The 19836-nt window shown below is 37.9% G+C and overlaps 1 long non-coding RNA gene across 1 annotated transcript in view; it reads right to left on the reverse strand.

The window, feature by feature from the left end:
• Positions 1-16281, reverse strand: part of LOC112995739 (uncharacterized) — a 149101-nt gene extending 132820 nt beyond the window's left edge. Inside the window, exon 1 of the long non-coding RNA XR_010385570.1 lies at positions 15256-16281. This is a non-coding gene — a long non-coding RNA (uncharacterized LOC112995739). The remainder of the gene's footprint in view (positions 1-15255) is intronic.
• Between the last annotated feature and the right edge of the window lie 3555 nt (positions 16282-19836).

Consider the following 19836-nt stretch of genomic DNA (forward strand, 5'->3'; position numbering starts at 1 on the left):
GCATTTTTTCAGTATGTACTAGAAACTACAAACTGAAGCCACTTGAAGTTTGTCATTGTCCCTGGGGTCTTTCTCTCTCAACTAAACATTTTTAAGTGACTTATTTCCCTACAAATAAACTTGCCATTTTATTTTCTTTGTGGGTTCAAAGATTTATGTTAGGAAATATGCCTCTACTCTGTCATGACTTAGGTTCCTTCATAAGACACATATCCCTGCCCACTAAAAGGGTTCATGACAATCAATACGCATGGAAATTTCCACTCCAAAATGTAGTGACTCATCAGTGGCATAAGCATGAAGAACAATTTGTGCCCTTGCTCTGCCTCTGCTTTCCTGTATTCTGCTTTTTTTTTTTTTTTTTTTTTTTTTACATCCAATGAGTTTACATCAGGATTTTACTGTTTTCACTCTTAGATACATGCCTACTGTACACTTCATCAAATGCTGCAATTCTAATTATAGACACTTTAAAAGTGTAACTCAAGCCCCTCCTACACTACTCTTGATTCACAGCTTGTAATACTTAGTTTCAGAGAATGATTATGCAAGCAACAATGTGTCAGGACTTGCAGCTAAATTACTCCTTTCCCAGGAGGAGGAGGTTGAGACTTCAGACACCACCTCCTTATCTGGGGTAATTGTGAGGTCCTAAGTTTACAACAGCAAGAAACACTTTTCAGAACTCTTTTCCACAAGGAGATTTTCATTTGACGTCAATACCGCTACATCTATCAACATCACTTTTCAATGTTAATATGTATACTAAGATAAGCACATGTCACACAAGTGTCAAAAACAGTCTGTTAAGTTATGGCAAGAACCCGTGGAAGCTTTTGATCAAATGGAAAAAGCAAGCACCCATTTGTTTTGCATGCTTCTGGTGCACTCTGGTAAGCTGGTAAACAGGAAGATAGTGTGCTTTCACAGAGGTTTTATTCTCCTCTGAGCTTTTATGTGAGGATAGCACCTGGTTACCAAAATCTAGAGAGATTTTGTAGTCAGATGGAGCATTTTTTTAATACATCCTAATGAAATGTAGCACTTAACAAACAGTAAGCACTCCATCACTGCAGCCTTCCCAGTAGGCTACTAAGTAATATTATCCCAATGTAACACATAAGGAAACTAAGGCAGGAAGATTATACACTGACCTTGACAGAACTTGGTTGTGTGTGTGTTCAGTATTCATGATAACCAGGTGGAGAAATACAGGACATAAAGTAAGGGCTGAAAAATAAAGATTATAAATGGCTCCCCTCAGGACATAGTGCAAAGAGCCAGAGTCTGACAGCAGATCCACTGGCCTGCACTTATTCTTGGCCAAAAGCCACCTTGGCCAGTCAGCCAAGGCAGCTCAGCTGCAAAGCTCCTGCTGGGAAGTGTGTAGGAGTCACAGTGTTGCACTGACAGTTTGAAAAGCAGTATCACCCATGGGTATGGACAGTTCGCGCAGGACTCCAGGGATCTCAGTAAGGACTGTAGCCCTAAAGCAGTAGTATGAGACCCAGAAAGAGGCTTTATCTTCAGGAAAGTTAAGTGACAACCTTCTTTGTAGCAGTCACATTGTGTCATTTCTGTCTGGGCTAGCAAAAGCCTAGAGCTGCACTGGGTAAGTTATCTGCCAGCCGAGACTTTCTCCTTTTTCTCTTTCTCCTCTTTGTCTCCTTGATCTCCTTGGAGGAAAGAAGAGCACAGCCAGAAATTTTGGAATCACAATTCCACTCTGCCATCCATAATGAGAGAAAAGTAATTAAATAAGCTAATGTGTAAACAGCATGTTCCAGCTGCACTGGTTTTCTGAACTCTGACAGGTGTTTTGAACTCTGCCTGAACCCATCATATAATACCGACAACAGGTTTTCTGCAATAGTCACTAAGCAATGACTGTTACCACATAGGAGAGCTGCAGCTATTCTCACAGAGAACAGTTTTGTTTCATGTTCTCCTAGCTGATAAAAATCAAAATAGCACTTGCCTTCTAGTACTACCAGAAGGAGGGACACCAAATACAGTACCAGAGGTCATCACAATCTTGCACAGCATCGCTTGATAAGCACCTCGGCACACCATTTTCACCCAAGGCAGTCACCAGTGCCCAGGAACATGGAGATGTATGTGCAGATTAACCACAGGAAAGTGCCGGGGGAAGGGGGGTGGGTTGTCACATTCTCAGTTTGTACCAAATGGAAACTCTTGCAGTAAAATCTAAATCACAGGTTTCTTTGTTCTTTTCTTTGACTTGTCTTTAAAAAATAAAAAGTCAGTTCTAAGAATGCTTACAACTATCTTGTGTGAACTGAACCAAAATCACCAACTTAAATCATGCAGGCCACTGAAAAGCTATAGGATGAATTCCGCTCTTACTGATACACTCTATTTCAACTAGCAGTCATTCGGAAAAGTTTCTTGTATTAGTGTGCCACTCAGCTATGCAATCATGAAAATAAAATTCATATTAGTGTAACTCGCATGTTTAATATTCTAAAATCCATAATATTAGTGTAGTAACCCAAATGTTGGGCTAATAGAATATCAGTTCAAACTAACAAGCATGAATTGTTTCAAGTGATGATTTAAATTATCCTAAATTTAAAATGTGCCTAAAGCCCCTAGACTTTCTTCTTTGCACTAACCTTGTTTATATTCAGTTCAGATCTTTTTTGAATATCCGAAAAAATGAGTACAATCTTTACTTATCATCTGACCCCTGTTTTCAAGACTGCCAGATCACCGGGTGAATTTTCATATCCCTGCACATTACTCCACATTTGCAATCTGCAAGAGCGTGACAATCCTGCATTCCACACAACCAAGTTTTGGGTTTTTTCTGTTGGCTGCTATGTGTAACCACATTGCATTATGTAACTATGTAACAGTATTACATTGATAGTCAAGTTGACTTTTCTATTCCAAATATTCTCCAACAAAAATTTTAAACCTCAGCTGCCTGAAGCTCAGAGGTATCAGAGATCTGTGTCAAAATACTTTCTTTATTTTGTATCTTCAAAGAAATGCAGCTAACGGTGTGAACTACTTCCTTTCAACCTATCTGCCAACAATGTCAATCCTACAGTCAGTCTGAGAAACCTACTCTGCAGTTAATTTTAAATATTTTTTCATAACAGAAATTATGTCTCAGCTCAAGAGAGAATTTTTAGAGAGAAAAAGATCCTAGTGACATTTTTGATTTGGCAGCCATCTGGATTTATTCAAAAGTCTGAATTCAGCTGGGGGGAGTATTCCTTTTTTCTGTTTACATTAAATCTTTGAAAGTAGTTAGCACTGATCCTCCAGTTTTTCAAAGGTTATGTACAAGGTAGGATAAACAGCGTTAACTCTTCAATACCATGAACACACATTAACGCAATGCATTATTACAAATGATAACCCACTGCATTATATGAACTCTCAAACAATCATGTCACATCCCTTTAATTACTTCCAGTACATCAGGGTATGGTGTACCACCTGAGTGCAAAGACATATAATTGTTCACACACTTTTTTTTGTACTAAGCTGTTGGTCTATCATCGTTATAATTTTGTGCTGATTATCCAGTCTTCCGGGGCAGGTTTCCCATTGTGTGCAGTCTTTTCTGTTCGGTGAGTAAGAAACCACTGAGTAAGAGTAGGTGGGGATGTGATTTTTTTTTTTTTTAATGGGAAAGGAGAGTTAGCTGAATGTTGAAATTCTAGGAAAGCAAAACCAGCCATCCCAGATGCACCAATTCAACCCAGCTGTGTACTCTGAAAATGACCATTTCTTTATAAAAAAATTTATTTTACTTTCACTTATTTCAGTGAAGTTATCAATGGATCGTAATAAGATAAATTATTTTTAAATCAGAGCTTGCTTACTGAGGCTTACACTTGCAAACCCAACTGTTTGCGAAGAGGAAACAGCAGTGCCTAGATCGCTACAATGGAACATTGCAGCAACAAAATGAAAGGAAAGACGACCACGTGTTATGTTCTGTGTCCTGTGTGTCCGTATGGAGGGACTCTGGACAGCTGTAGCAAAGGAGGAAGGAAGGAACTGAAGAACAACCACAACATGATATGTTTCCAAGGTAAAGCCCGCTATGTGATTTGAGCTAAGTCAAGAGCGTCGAGGAGGTTTTCACAGCAGTTGTATAAGCAACTATTGCCACTGGATCATAAGTGACTAGCAAACAAATAAGACCTGTATGAGAGGAAGAAGCAGGATTATTTTTTCAGAAAATATGCAGGGTTGTGCTTCCTGCATGCAAAAGAAACAAACATCAGGATGCAGTTCTAGTTCCTGCACCCACAAACAGGGAATCTGCTCTCCAGGCAGAGCCTGATGAGCTTCTATTCCTTCTCTTCCCAGTGTTAGGCTCACAGTGAATCTCCATTTTCTTGTGGACTTCTGTCCACTTTCTGCTCTGAACGTACACTGATCTCCACATCACCCAGTGCCCCTGGCTCATGATTTTCAGTAACTCTATAGGAAAACTTTTCTTAGCCTTAGTGCTTAGTGCTGTGGTTAAGCCTTTTTGTCCATGTTTTCTGTCCTTTCAGCTCTGTTAGGCCACAGAGGAGTTTTCTTGCTTCTGTAATTTTCTATGAAGAAAAGGTGAAGTCCATGTTTACAGCTGTTCACAGTGACCAGCACAACACAGCTAGTTCGGGTAACACTTCAGGAATATGGTATATATACACATGAACTGTTTAGAATCATACAGTTGTGTATATAGTGCCAGGATTTTGCTAACTGTTTTGACTTTCTGGGAATACTTATCTGGTTAAAATTAAGATCTTACTGGCAAGAACTCTTAACAGCCTATAGTGAGAGTTTAAGAAAATCACCAATAAATACCTTTATGAGAGTGTGGAATGTCTCAGGGCAATGGGGCTTGTCACAGTAAGCTGTACTGGGATTTATAAAAGAGAAATATTCTAGGGTGTGATTTGTGTGGCTGGCTTAAACAGCAAAAAAATATGCAAATTCCATTATGCAAAATATTCTTTCACTTTGCAGTCGGCATGACTGGAAATACAGTTTGTGGCAAAAGCCAACATTGCATCAGACTGCATCTGTCCTCTCCCAACCTGCAGCCAAATCTTTTGCTATTCATTCTTGTTCCATTAGACCCTAAGTGCCCTAATGTCTGTCTGTTACATGAGATGTTACTACTTATTTGACCATGTATAATTTATTTATTTATATCAAATTAGCACCTGGAAATTCCAGTGAAGACTTAGATCTCATTGTCATTCATACTGTGGAAATACATTACAATAAATAGACCCTGCATACCCAAGATTTATCATTTAAATAAGTAGGCTAGACATAGAGAGCAAGAGTAACAGCAGCAGTGAAATGAAATTATTTGGTCAAGGTCATACAGCAAAGATCTCTCGGCTGGTTTACTGATTGAGCCATACATATCCATAGTAGCTTTCTGAAACTGAAAATAGGATGCCTGTTCGCAGTTAATGCTTGAAAATGATGGTATTCCTATGTCTTTATCCTTTAATACCAGTTACTCTATATGGTTATCAGAATAGCTCAGCAGGAAATGAAGTTTAAGAGTAGCAGGGAATGGTCTTCCCTTTTATCTCTTTGCTTCCGTTCCTCTGGCTGTAAAAGAAAGATATGTTATTTGGGCCTGACTCTGCTTTGAAGGAACTCTCACATTGCAGAAAGAAAGGCTGAAGCACCCATTTCTGATATCTATGAATCAGAAAGAACATTTGTTGACAGTACGTTGTAAAATTTGCCATTTCTCCGCAAAACTATGGTATGAAAATGATAAAAGTCATGAACTTTGTTCTGCATTGTGTTTTCTTTATGTGAGCTCTTTGAAACAACATTCAGGAATGAAATAAATGGTGCTTTAAATGACACTTTGATAAAACCACTCAAGTGTGGAAGGTCTGCTTTCTCTTTCTTACACCTCTAGTTTTTCCCTGTACCACTTCTCTCTTGGGACCTTTTAATTCTCAATTAGACTGAAATCCTTCATATCATCTTTGCAATGTAATGGGGACTTTGACATGAGACTCAAGACCTCGCTATTTGATTTTCATAAGCTTACATTGACATATAATTATTTTATTTCTGAATGTAGGATTTTATCAGTGTTTTGCACATACATTGCTTGTCCTCTCCAAGTATGTACTGTGCATGCACCTGTCTCATTCCTGAATTGCAGGATGGATCTATTAACATAGACATATAACATATAGCCCTGGTAGTGCTGATAAGTCCTTTTTAACAGTCACTGTATTCTACCCTCAAAGGGGCTGCACTTCAGCAGTGATTAAAATAGAATAATTGTAAATGTTTAAGTCCTTAGGCTTTTTCAAAGGATTAACTATTTTTTAATTAATGTAACAGTCTGCACTCCTCCAAACATCTGAACAAGGTATGTAAGATAAGAAGTCAATGTCCTTCCTCATATGCTGTAGTGTCTTGCCAGCCACGTCCTTGAAATAGTTGCATAGCTTCAGTCTTTCAAAGGATCTTTTACATGGAGTACTCTTTAATCCTCATGCAGAGCATCTCTTACCCCTTACCTCATTCCTCTGGCTATTTTCAGAAGCCAGAGATTTAAACATAATCTCTAAAATGAAAGACTGCATTTGGCATAGGTCAGAAATAGTAAGGCCAGTTAAAAAGTACAGCTGCTTGGATTTTTCTTGCATATGCTACAGTGAAATCACTGTAAATGCACACACTAGGCCAGTCAGAAGTCAGTAAATTGCTTAGTCCCAGATGTTCCAATCAATTTTAAATGAACATTTTCAAAGCTTCTGGGATGCTGTTGGATATTAACAGTAGATAGTGGGGGCATGCCTTTCAGAACACTATTTGTCTCTTGTCAGTAGAGCCTCAAGATATATTTTAGTATAAAAACTTTTAGTATAAAATCTTGCTGTTTTGTTAGCATTATAAAGCATTTTAAAGGGTTTTTTTCTAAATACTTATTTCAAATGTTTAAATTTTAAAAATATTTGTTTAAAATTTTTAGAATTTCCAAACTTTTTTTTAGCTCTTATCTACATTCCTGAGGTGAAAAGAAATATGGTTTTTCTCCAAAAGGCAATGTCCCTGCTTCAGAGACATTGTAAAACAAATTAGGGCCAGTGGTTCATAGAGGAGACCTTATTACTGGGTCATCTGAGTTAGGATGAAACAGCCATAACGATTCTTCTATTCTTCTTCTCTTAGGGTTTTCATGATCCTATTAAAGTCCAAAAGACTTTTTCCAGTGGCTTCAGGGAAGTTTGAAACAGGCCTATATTAAATTTGTCTCCTTTTACTCTTTCTCTCTTATCTGTCCTGAATAATGACCATCCTGTCAGTTTACTTCCAGATGTGACAGTAAATCAAACAGACCTTGGATCTCACTGTAATCTCTGTGGCTCAAAGAAATTTCAGCACTCATATACCTAACTGGGGAGATGAAGTAGAGATACAATTATAGCCAGTAGCTTTAATGATAGTTCACTAGAAGTAGCATCAGGTATTTTCAACTTTTAGAACTCAAGTATATTATCATTATTCATTTAAGTTGTTATCTTTATAGGTTATGATTCAGCAAGTATTTAATGTTTTCCAGTGAGTGATTAAATATTTTATATCGAGTTTTAAGCATTTGCTCTTTATTTGTTTTTAAGCATTGTTTAAGCATTTGTGGTTGAACATTTGTTCACATATTTTGTGGAGTCAGGGAGATGATGCCTACTGTCTTCTAGATATTTTGCAGACATAAGGGACATCCCTGGTCTAATGACTAGATGCAGTGGTCCATAGAAAGTAGTTTCTGTGCCCGTACATTTCCAACAACTGCCCTGAAACAGCTGCCTGTGCGGACTGGATTGCAGTATCAAGGCACAAAACCCAAAAAGGTGATTAAAGAGTAATTGCCAGAGATTTAGTATGGGTGTAGTTAGTCTGTGATTCCCTTTTAATCTGATCTTAATTTTTTTTTCCTTCTCCTCTTGCTGCAGGCTTTTTCTTACTCTTCTCTTGAGGACCACTGGTTGTTCTTAACTGTCAAAGGGAGATGAAAAAAACTTCTTATTTCTACATGATAGACACATTTGCAGCTGTGCCTACATAAGTGCTTGTTTTAGAGAAAAGCATTACAAAAAGTAAGGAGGAAATACTATAACCAGTACCAACAAGCTTTGAATGATTTAATGTAGAAAGTGAAAATAGAAAGACAAACATCTTCCTCATCAAATATTTCTCCTTTCCTTTCAGACAAACTCTGATTTGTATCTGAACAATATCTCCTATGCAGTTTGAGCATTTATATTAAAAAAAATCACAAAAAAAATGTATATTTCATGTTCCCTGGTGCTTTCAAAAAAAAAGTTTCTCTGTCACAGAGTTTGAGGCTTCAGGCCAACAAGAAAGTGTGGCAACTGCTCAACAACTACTTGAGGTGAACTGTAGACAGAGGTACTCTTATACATGGAAATTCACCCCTCCCTTCTCAAACCAGAGAAACAGGCACGATGCCAGGAGCTGCGAGTTATGAGTGTGTTTGTGAAGGGGAATTCACCTGCCAAATCACGAGCTCCCTGAGGACTGCAAGACCTTCCACACCCCCTCTTCCAGAATACAGTCTGAAAAAGCATCTGCCTATGTTGCAGTCTGAAAAGATTTGAAACCATAATCTATTCCCATGGTCCTTCCCTGGACTTTCCCCACAAATGTTATTTGGGTCTCTTCTGTACCCTGCACAATATTTCTCTCTGCACATACAGAGAGGCCTAGCATGTAGCTACACTATCCACAACCTCTCTTACCATAGATTCAAGTGATTCAGAAACTCCTGTTTAGCTCTCTAAGCTACAGTGACTTCAGTCTATTCAAAACTGATGTAATACCTGATCTGGATGAATCAGCTGGTGAAAAGACTGGAAGGCAGACTTCCTGCTACCACAATTCTTTAACCACAGAGTTTAGATTAAAATTATTGTTTTCTTTCTTATCTGTCCTTCCTAGCCTTGGAACAGAATTGTTTCACTGTGAATGTAGTAATCTAACTGCCAAGAACACTCCTTAAAATAACCTTACCTAGGTACAACTTGAAAGTAGGTCACAAAATGTATAGTGGAAAGCAGCAGTTTTTCTTTTTGCTAACATTACAGTACAAATGTGAAATACAACACTGTCCTCAGCCCCCTTGACAGCAACTGGCTTCAATGTCAAAATCCAACACAAATAACAATAACCTGCCTATTTCCTCCACACAACACAGCTTCTGTTAGACACTACCCTCTTAAAAGTCTTGGCTTTACTAGTTTCATAACACTGCTAAGTATACTTGGAAAGTTTGTCTTTTCCAACTTTGCAATGCTACTGGTCCGTATGTTTAGAATGTAAATGTTATACCATGGTACCATATTTTGTAGAACCCTGCTCACTGATGCAAAGCACTAGTTAAAACGTAGAGTTAACCTTTATAACTTAAAGCTTCCACAAGCTCTCATAGTATGCAAATTTGGCATTCTTCCAAACCAGGAGACAACCTAGGGATAACATTTTTTTATTTTTTAACAATTCTTATTATCTCAGAGTTGAACACTATTTTGCTCTTCCTGTAATTTGGAGCAGTTGTTTGTTTTTAAGTTGTATTTGTTGGCCATGGTTAACATGGTTTTCATCAGTGCAGAGCCGTAAGAGGCAGTAGAAATGACTTAGAGTACTTCTATTCAGGGCAGACTGGCTCTCCAGACTATGCTTGTGTTTTAATGGCATAGTCTGAGCAACACGAGGTAAGATGATGAACAGTGGCATCTAAGACAGCTCTGGGATCATCAAGAAGTGCAACCATCAAAGAAACCCATTATGAAACATATTATTCCAGTGGTATCTTGTTCCATCATAGCCCAAAAAAAGACATCAGCATTCTCTGGAAATGTGCTGAATGTGAGGAAAATGGAATATTCCTCCCCATCTGCTGGAAATACTCTAAAGTAAATAAGGATGCTAAGCACTGGGCAGAAATACTGGAAGTAATTTTTTAAAATAACAAAAAAGCAGACGCCAATGGAGGCCCCTAGTTTTTCTACTAGGCTTTGCATTGGAAAGAAATTATAGTTTGTGAAATGAGATCTACAGATAGCTGCCAGATGGTTAATCATGGTTAGTGGGGAACACAAAGGACTTTGCTTGGTGAACAGCCTTAGCAAAACAACAGATGTCCCCAAAACTGAAAATTTTACACATTTTAAAAGGTCTGAAGTCAGTAAATTCTGGTTCACAAATTTGAACCCTTCATTTCAGCCCTCATTTAAATGTCAGTTGCTGCCTGGTTGCCATGAAAAGCCTTAACAGGCTTGTATCTGAGAGGAACAGGGCAGGATTTGGTTCTACTACTAGTAATACCACAACCAACATTAGACTAAGATGACAGAAGTATCAAATCTCATTCTTGTCTTTGCTGGGCTAGAAAGCATTTCCCATACCAAGTTTAGACAATATAATGTTAGCATGTATCTACAACTGTCATCTCAGGTCTTAGGTACTTTACAAAAGTAGGCAAGCATTATTATGCAGGATGGGCAAGAAGAATTCAAAGAAGTGATCTAATAAACACAATACATTACTAATAATTAGAGAGATGTGTTTGTTTTTCACAAGAGAGTAAGCCATATGCCATTTTACAAATATAATCAAAAACACATGGAAACCTCAGAGATTTTACTGCAAGAAATAGGGAAGGTTAAAATGGTGAAATTTGATAGGGTTTTATGTAACATCTTACATTTTTAGTGTAAGGTAAAATAAAAGATATTTTTCTTTTTCTTGCAGAAGCTGAAAGTCATGCACTAGCCAAAGCATGTTAAGGTTGACAAAGTCACATGTGCACTGTATCTTTTCAATGATCTCTGTTAGTTACCTTTTTCTCTTTTTAATTCGAAAATGTGTGGCCCTTTTCAGAAAACTTGCTTTGCTGTTATCATCCCTATATCTTTTTTTAGCACTATGGTGTGACTAGAATAGGAAGTGGATTTGCTGTTAGTGTTTCCTTTCCTCTCAAACTGCATGTATGTCAGTCAGTTGAGTAGTAGCATCCTGTCCTTGTTTTCTTGCTTACCAATTTCACTTGACAATGACATTCAGGCTTCATTTCATAAGGATTTGACACTAGTACCATCATCAATATTTTTCAAAAATCAGGATATTTTCAGTAACCAAAAAAAAGGCATTAAAGGCTCAAAATGCAAAGGACCTCAGTTACTGTGACATTTCTTTAAATTTTTGGTTAGATCTCACTCATCTGGGTAGCCCATTTTTGGAAAACTGAAAATGAAATCCTGACCTCGTAAAAGACAACAGAAAAAATCACTTCAGTGAGATCAGAACTTCCCTCTAGCTCCTCTTTTAAACACTAAGCTTTTCTGGGGAAATTATGTTTTCCAGTCCGCATTTGTACATGGGTAATTGTCACATAATATTATTTGGGCTTTAATTTTTTTGTGCACACAGCAGATCAAATTCACTTGCAGAAAATTAATTCTGTCTGCCTGTGGGAGATCAGTGTGTGTGTGTGTGTGTGTGTGTGTGTGTGTTTTAGTCTCATCTGCAAAAAATGATTTCTGCAAAACTAGCACCTATAGATCAAATTCATTCAACATAGATACACTGCACTAACAGTATGGAGTGTCACAATGCAGAGGATAAGACCATTGCTGCTGGAGTAGGGATTTCTCCTACCAGAAACACGCCTTCTATATTCTAGAACATTTTTCTTCTATATTCTAGAACACTTTTTTTTCCTCAATTAACTTTAACAACATGAAAAAATCAAAGGATGCTATTGGATCTTGGGAATAACTTTACTTTTGGATAGCAATGTTTGATAAAGTTTATAAAGTCTGAAATACTTTCACAGTGATCCCAGATGTCTGAAGCTAATTCAAAATGTCTTTCCTGTTACAATGCAGGTAAGTATTTACTCTTCATTAATTTCCTAGGAGCAGCCTTTCTTACGAGTACAGTGACAGGCTTATCCTCACTCCTTGAGCCTCAGTTTCATCCTGCATAAAGTTACTTCAGAATGGGATACCAACTTCAGAAAGGGATACCAGAAGTATGAGCTATAACCTTTGCAATCCTTTAACTAATGTTTTATGTCAAGCGATAAGATAAAGGTGAAATAAGATAATTTTTCTGACGATTCATATTCTAAGCATTCCCTGTCAATCATTATAAAACAATGGTACTGAGTGTTTAGTTTCCACAGAAATGAAGAGGGGTTACTGAAACTCAGCAGAATCCTGCAGAATTTGACAATGGGAGTCCTAACCAACTGTTACTCAACTCAACCGCAAACTCCCATTGATTTAAATTAAATCAAAATTAGGATTAATACACATTTACACTCAAGTTTACTTATCTAATAGTGGCTGAAGATTTAATTCCTCAGACAACACCCTGACCCTACAGAACTCAATAGCAAAACCCTCATGGGCCTTGCTGGTCTAGGATTTGATGAGTAAGTTTCACTTTCCAGTTCAGGAAACAAATTAGCTAGCCCTTTATCTCAAGAAAAGATATCTATGACTCTTGAATATATATTCATACCATCAAGATGATTTTATGTTATTAGCAGTGAGAACACTGACAACAACCTAGCCGTGTTTACTCTGACCAGTTTTGAGAAAAAGCAGTCATAAGGTATTACCAATAGGACCTTATCTTCTAAGAGCCATCCATGATGTCAAAGGGCATTCAAAAATCATAAATCAGGGCCTGAAAATCATCTACTTTTTTACAGTAATTGTTGAGACATTATGCTAGGTTGCATTTCTTTTCTCAAGAAAAGCATAATTGATTAACAAACAGGCAAAAAGTTCTGTTCCTTGAGCAGGAACATAGCACATACTTATGAATGATATATAAAAGGATGTCAATCACCACTTTAGAGCTATCAGGCCTACAGTGTGTCAGCTAATAAGCCAAATCTTGATCTGAATCCAGCTTTGGATAATTAACTTCTTCCTGACTGCAAAATCCCCCTACAGAATTGGCTGGATACAATTCAGGCTTCACATTATTAAACAACTGTTACATTCATCCCAGATATGGATGAATTCAATCATCTGTAAAAGGGACTTCTTATACATAGAACTGGGACTGAACCTTCTGTCCTCAACCTAGCAAACTCTCCACTGAACATTATCACATCCCGAACTTTTTTTTTAAGGCTATGAACAGAAAATAGCTGCTTATAGAGGAAAGAACTGTGTGAACACTGAGAATAGTTTCCTCTCATCCCTCAGATACAAGGGTCAGCAACTTGTCAAGGATTATATGTCAAATTGTATTTTTCTTTTCTAAACCAGTGGTTGAACTTGCTGGAAGAAACTTAGCAAGAGCCAGGAACTGCTGCTTCCCAGGGGAGGCAAGATCCCGTCACCGTACAGTCGATAGCTCATCTGTATGTGAGGTACTAGTTTCTGGCTGCCGCTGAGTCCTAACTCAGGAGGCAGTAGAGGCTGAGTCCCTCTCTTTGCCACAGATGCTTTGTTCCAGGCACCAAAGTTGTCAGCTCTGCACCCAGAGAGTAATGTCCGGGCAGTAGCCTATTGATCATGTCTTCCATTTCTTCTCTCTCTGTATCTACACCTAGTACTTCTGTCTGTGGTGACGGTTCCCAGAGATTGCAGGCTGTGATACCAGTCCACCTTATGAATCTTTGCTCCTGACACTAAGACAAGCCCTAGAGAACACCAAATAAAACCCAGAGAGGAAAGTCAGAGAAGAGAAATGTAGTGGAGCAAGAAAGAAAGAAAAAATTTAAGAAAAAAGTGCTAAAGGAAAAGAAGAAGGAAAAGGAGAGCCTAACATAAAATACTGTAGAAAAGCAGAGAGACAGCAACTCAGTTCATTCCTGAAAACACCAAAGGTTCTAAGAAACCTTGAGCTATAAACAGACTGTAGAACAACTTTAGATCATAATTTACACAACATTTGGGAAGCTTTTCTTAGGAAGCTGGGAGGAAAAAGGCACCTTAGGCTATTTTTTTGCAAAATGAGATGTGCAATACTTTCTTACACTAAACATGTAATTGCTCCAATGCAGACATGTGCTTATTGTGAATATATTGCTGCTATTCCAGGCATTAATGGTTATCTCAGTCTCTAGAAAGTATGCATATTCTCAGTGATGCATAAATTAAACTTGTAATAAGGTATGTATAAATGTAACATCAAAAAGACATCAAGGATCTAAAAAAACATTTGAAATATATTCCAGTAACCCCATAAATAGTATAGATAGGACAGAACATGGACTGATAGTCCAGTCTCCAGTGATAAGCTGATGATTACCATAAAACTGTAAAATAATTTAGGCTGGAAGAGACCTCTGAAGGCTCTGTGGTCCTACCCACCTCTCAAAACTCAAATTATCTACTGTCCGCTCATGAGAGAACAGTATACTCAACACATCCGAAAATGAGATCACCCAACTGTAGGCTAATGTTTTCCAAACATCTAATTTAAAGGAATCTGCATATAACATTGCTGCTATGTGTCAACATGCATGTAATACACAGCATGAACCTGCTGACAGGAACCTAATAGGAAAACTTTCACATAATCTGAGAAATTTTCATCAAATCAAGCATATTAAAGATAGTTTATTAATCACTAATCACTAACTACTTTATAATTCAAGCTTATCAGGCAATTAATGAGTGACAGCAAGAATTTATCAGCATTTTTGAAATACATTTATTCATATTGCTACAGACTACCTATAAAATACAAGGATCATCAAAATGTTAATGCCTCCTGTTGAATAGACTGTCACTGGTGAATGAATCGCCCTTCTGATTTGTTTTTATTACCACAAACAGTCATACAATAGAATTCAGATAATATGTCATGGGCTATAACTTTGAAGCAAATACTAGCAGGCAGTTTCACACAGGATCTAGTCACAAAAAAAAGAAAAGAATCATGGACAGGAGTAGCCTATGTGTTTCAAGATGTATTCATACCAACATTACTTGAACCAGATCTTGAATACATAAATACCTCGAAGAAGATTCTTCCACTACTTAATTAACAATAGAAGAAATATGCCTAGGTCAGCATTTTCAAGCTAAATGACAAGCAGCTCCAATTACAGAAGAAAGGAAGGGCAGGCAAAACAGACAAGTGAGAAAGGAAGAACTCGACTACGGTAATATAACAGCTGACGGAGTGTTAGTGTATCTTATCATAACCATTTGGTTTGTTTGTTACATCTCTTACCACTATCCCTTGTCTGTCATTTTCTTTAATCTTTTAGGACTCCTGATTCTGGGAGAAGGTCTGCATCTTACCACATATTTACACAACAGCAAGACAATGAGCTCCTAGTCCAGACTGGGATAGTTGAGTGCTGCAATAAAAACAAAAGCAAATCACCACAAATACAAAATTCTGCTCTTCGGAAGTTAGGGTTTGATTACACATATTCACACCAGAATTTTAAGTAACAGTGAGTTTCTGAATTGGGTCTTGGCTCTAAAAACAATGCTTCCTAGCTCAGTATAGCTGATGTTTTTAGGCCTATGATTCCTATCTCTCTGGCTTATTCTCTTAAGGCAAGTTTCTACTGCTGTGGGCACTACAGAGGAGTTTCAGCACTGGAAAACTGGGCTTGATTTTGCTGCACCTTATGCATAACCAGCATCACTTTTGTTTGCTAAATTCTGACTGCAAAGTATTTGTTACTGCAGGTGGTAAGACAAGGGGAAAAGGAACTCTGTGCAATTTCAGATTTTTGGCAGAATTAGATGAAAAATTGTGTTTTGTTATATATCTGATCAGTAGTATAAATATGGCACACAAATATGTTACTCTAACCAGTTATTTTTCTCACTAAGACTACACTTTAGAAGAAGCTATTCTGTAGGACTGATTCTGGACTAGTTGTAACAGCTGTATTTAAACTACTGCCAAAGGGAGAAGAGAAAAGAGGAAAAGATGTAAAGGAAGTCTGGCAGTGGAAAAGGAGAAAAAGAGTGCGAACAAAAGATAAAACAAAGGAGGAACTCTGAATAAGTGGTAAGAGATAATGGTAAGACAGAGGAAGGCAAACAGAATATAAACCAGAAAGATCAAAAATGTAAAATGCAAAGTAGCTTCTCAACAGTAGTGAAGCATGTTGGGCAAAGATAATGTTTACCTCTGTCTTTGTACCATATCTACAATCCCAATGACTAGCATAATACAAACCATTACTGTTTCTTCCATTTTCCAGAGAATGCATAAGTTTCCTAGGTTCTTATGTATATCATTCACTCTAGATCTAAATTATTTATGACCTGGAGCTGATGGAAGCTACACCATAGTCTAGTATGTCATAAAAATAGGAAATTATGACCGAAAGCCTATATTCTCCTTTGTTCTCTTTCATCCCATTACTTATTTCAATCTATATACAACCCTTTTGTGTTGCAATTTCATGTGCAAATTCCTATATTCCTTCTTGTATCTTTTAGTGACACATTTGCACAAACATGTCTGGCATGCCCAGTTTTGTCACCATTTTTTGACTGTTCCTTTTCTTCTCAATTCTTCTTTCCATTCCTTCATCAAATGAGATTGCTACTCTTTCTCCTAAATGTACTCACTTTTGCTGGCATTTCTCTGATAGTAAAATACTCAGAAATGAACATATTCTACACATACCCTTACCTCTAAATAGTATCAACCAATGTAAGGCATTGACTATAAGGCAGCAGTGAACCAGCAGTTCTCTAACCCAGAACCCAGCTTCAATTTTACAAATGAGATTTTACTTCCGCATGACTCCCACACCCTTTGCTGGTAGTAACAGGCTCCAGCCCTGTGTGTTTTGTAACAGCTCAACTAGAAAATTTCAAGCACAAAGCTGTCCCGATTCCTTTCATAATATGTGTCACTTTAAAATATTTTAATATATATCATGGTTCTCTTCCTAGAAATCAAGTGGTATCTCACTGCATTGATTTCTAACAGTAGGTACAGGAAGGAAAAATGTAAGAAGGATTTGTCTGCAGTTTGACTGTAGTCCCTCTATAGGCACCACATATATTGTTTTTGAAGAAGTCTTCATCATGCTATACTGAGAAGTCACAGCTGTATATCAGAAAAAATGCTAAAACAGAATAGGTCTTCCAAAGCTGGGTGTCAGCCCTATGTGATATTGATAGGAAGTGAATTTATGACTGTTAAAGCAAGTCAAGCTGAAGCAAGTCTTCTGTTTTAGTCATAAGAGTTCTTTTAACGTTGCATTGCTCTATGTCCCTTCTCTCCCTATAAAGAAGCATGCCTTGCACTTGGAAGAAGGATGAAGAGGTCCATGATGGTCCTTAGTGTGTAGGGTCATTCCACTTCCTACCAGCCTCCACACAGACAAGTTTTAGCCTTAGGATGGAAAGCTCCACAGTGTGAGGGTGCAAGCACAGTCTGGAGCCTGGAGTCAGGCACTCCCACACTGTCCCTGCTACACCCTGCTGCTGAGGACCAAGACTGCATGAACTGGAACACTGCTATAGCCGGTCCAAAACATAAGGAAGGTGTGAATAACCATGGCCAGCCGTAATCCATCTGACTAGAACTGTTCTCTTGCTCACTGGAAATAACAGAAAGTATCACTTACATGCACTTTTTTAAGAGTTCAACATCAGAAAAAATCCAAAATTACTTCTATATAACACAGACTTAAATTGGCTATTTGTATATATACATCGATAACAAATGAGGCTGAACCATGGCTTTGAGTCTTCAGAATGCCTTTTCTTACTGCTAATATCACTTCTGTCAGTCCATATTCAGGTTCAGCTGGTTGTTCTTCATATATGACTTTGTTTTGTCCAAATACTGGATTACCTTGGCAATGGAGGACTTACTTTTTTTGGAATGCTTACTATTGTCCATACTACTCATGAAAATCTTTGTGGTCAAATAAGAAAAAGATAATCCCACTCATTCTGACCTCTTCCACCCCTTTTTCAGCATCTTTTGCTATTTCTAGTTAGACCTTCTTGTCCACTATCTGAAAGTTTTGCCTCAAGCATTTGTCCAAAGACACATCTATACAGTGGGTTTGTGTATACAGTGTCACTCCACAGACTTTTTAGCATGCTAAAGACACAGGCAGCTCATGCATGTGGCATAAGTGACTGCAGTGAGCTCTCACACCTTCAGCTCATCTTAGCTACCACTCTGAGTCAGCACTTCCTTGCAGTGAGCTGCAATTTCTATTACTCATTCTAACCTAAGCATTTTTGCTGTTTTATTAGTTTCACCCTTTTCAGTATTTTTGCTTTATTTCTATTCTCTGTTATTTCATATTTACTGTCTTTGATTTACAAGCCTTTACATTTTTCTGCCCTCACTATACCTCTCTGACTTTTGGACTTGTTCCTCCAGTGAGGGTCAGACCCCTTTATTCTGACAGGATTCTCTGTCAAGCTTATTCACACGGGAAGTAGGCAGCTATCCCCATCTCTGTAACCTCTTCCAAGAATCACATTTTTCCTGAACTGCTGATGCTCGTATTTACAGCCCTGCAGATCCTGACTTAATTTTGCAAGACCTTGTCCTGAGTCTCATACTTTAGCAACCTTTACAGCATCTCTAGAAATATTTCTACTCCTACAGTCAAGCAGCTGCCTAAAAACCTTTGCCAATCATTGAATGTTCTTCAAGCAGTATTGCCCATATCCATATTCCTAAGATATCCCTTTCCTCCTGGTGTTGAAAGAACAGAGTGTGAAGGCAAGCTTCACCTTCTTAGATCCCAGCTGTGGAGGGCAGGAGCTTTGACTGGCTTACAGATTGCACTGTCAATGAGCAGATGGACATCTGAAAGAATTTCCAGTTCCTGATAATTAATTTCCCTTTATTCATGACTCATTTATTTAGTGAATTCAATACACTAGTTTATCTGATATAATGCCTAATTCAATACACAGATTAAAATGCAGATTTGCAAGAACACTTTAAAAATGGCAAGGATTTTGAATTTACCTCTGTATTTGAAACTGTTGAAATTACTGGTATTTCTATTACCTATATATCAGTACTGTATACTGTAGTGCATCTATAGTATAATATACAGCAATATATTGTGCATCAGAAGGGAAGAATACAATGCAGTATATCAAACTAAACTGAGACAGTCTTTCAGAAAATCATCCATGCACAGGAAAGGCACTTCACAGCATACTTGTCCTGACTCTCTCAAACGGAAACTGTAATGCTGTTCACCTGTTTTTACCTGCTTGCACCAGAAAATGTCTTTAACGATGTCCTATGAGAAAAGTTAGATTCTTTGTGTGTTATAGAAAGTACAGTCTGTTTTAAAAGACCACAGCCCAGACAATTTATTTGCTATTCCAAGCTACAAGACAACGGGCAGAGTGCAAACAATTAGAGTTCCTATGGACCCTGCTGTTTATGCCAGCAGAGGTTTCGGCCCAGTGTCTATCACCACAGTTGCAAGTTTCACCTTCACCAACAAGATTCAGAATGAGGCATTTATTGTTAGAGAAGGTGCTGACACAGAACCAGAAGTCACTGGAACATGAACAACTCCCCTGTCAGATTAAAACCTAGGTTTCACAAGAACAAAAACAAAACATAACCCACTGGGTGATGTAACATAATTGCCCAAAACTTTCAGTCCTGCCTATGAAAGATTTATATGAACCACATTTGGGGTAGATGGTAATCATTTGCGAGGGCAGTGGCTACCCCACAATCCAGCCACAGGTGCAGTCAGTGCTGGTGAAAAATACAGGACTGATTTGTGCCTGCTGTCTGATTCTGGAGGGAAATGGGATTCAGCTTGTCCATGAG

Source organism: Dromaius novaehollandiae, chromosome W, assembly GCF_036370855.1.
Source record: "Dromaius novaehollandiae isolate bDroNov1 chromosome W, bDroNov1.hap1, whole genome shotgun sequence".
Lineage (NCBI taxonomy): Eukaryota > Metazoa > Chordata > Aves > Casuariiformes > Dromaiidae > Dromaius > Dromaius novaehollandiae.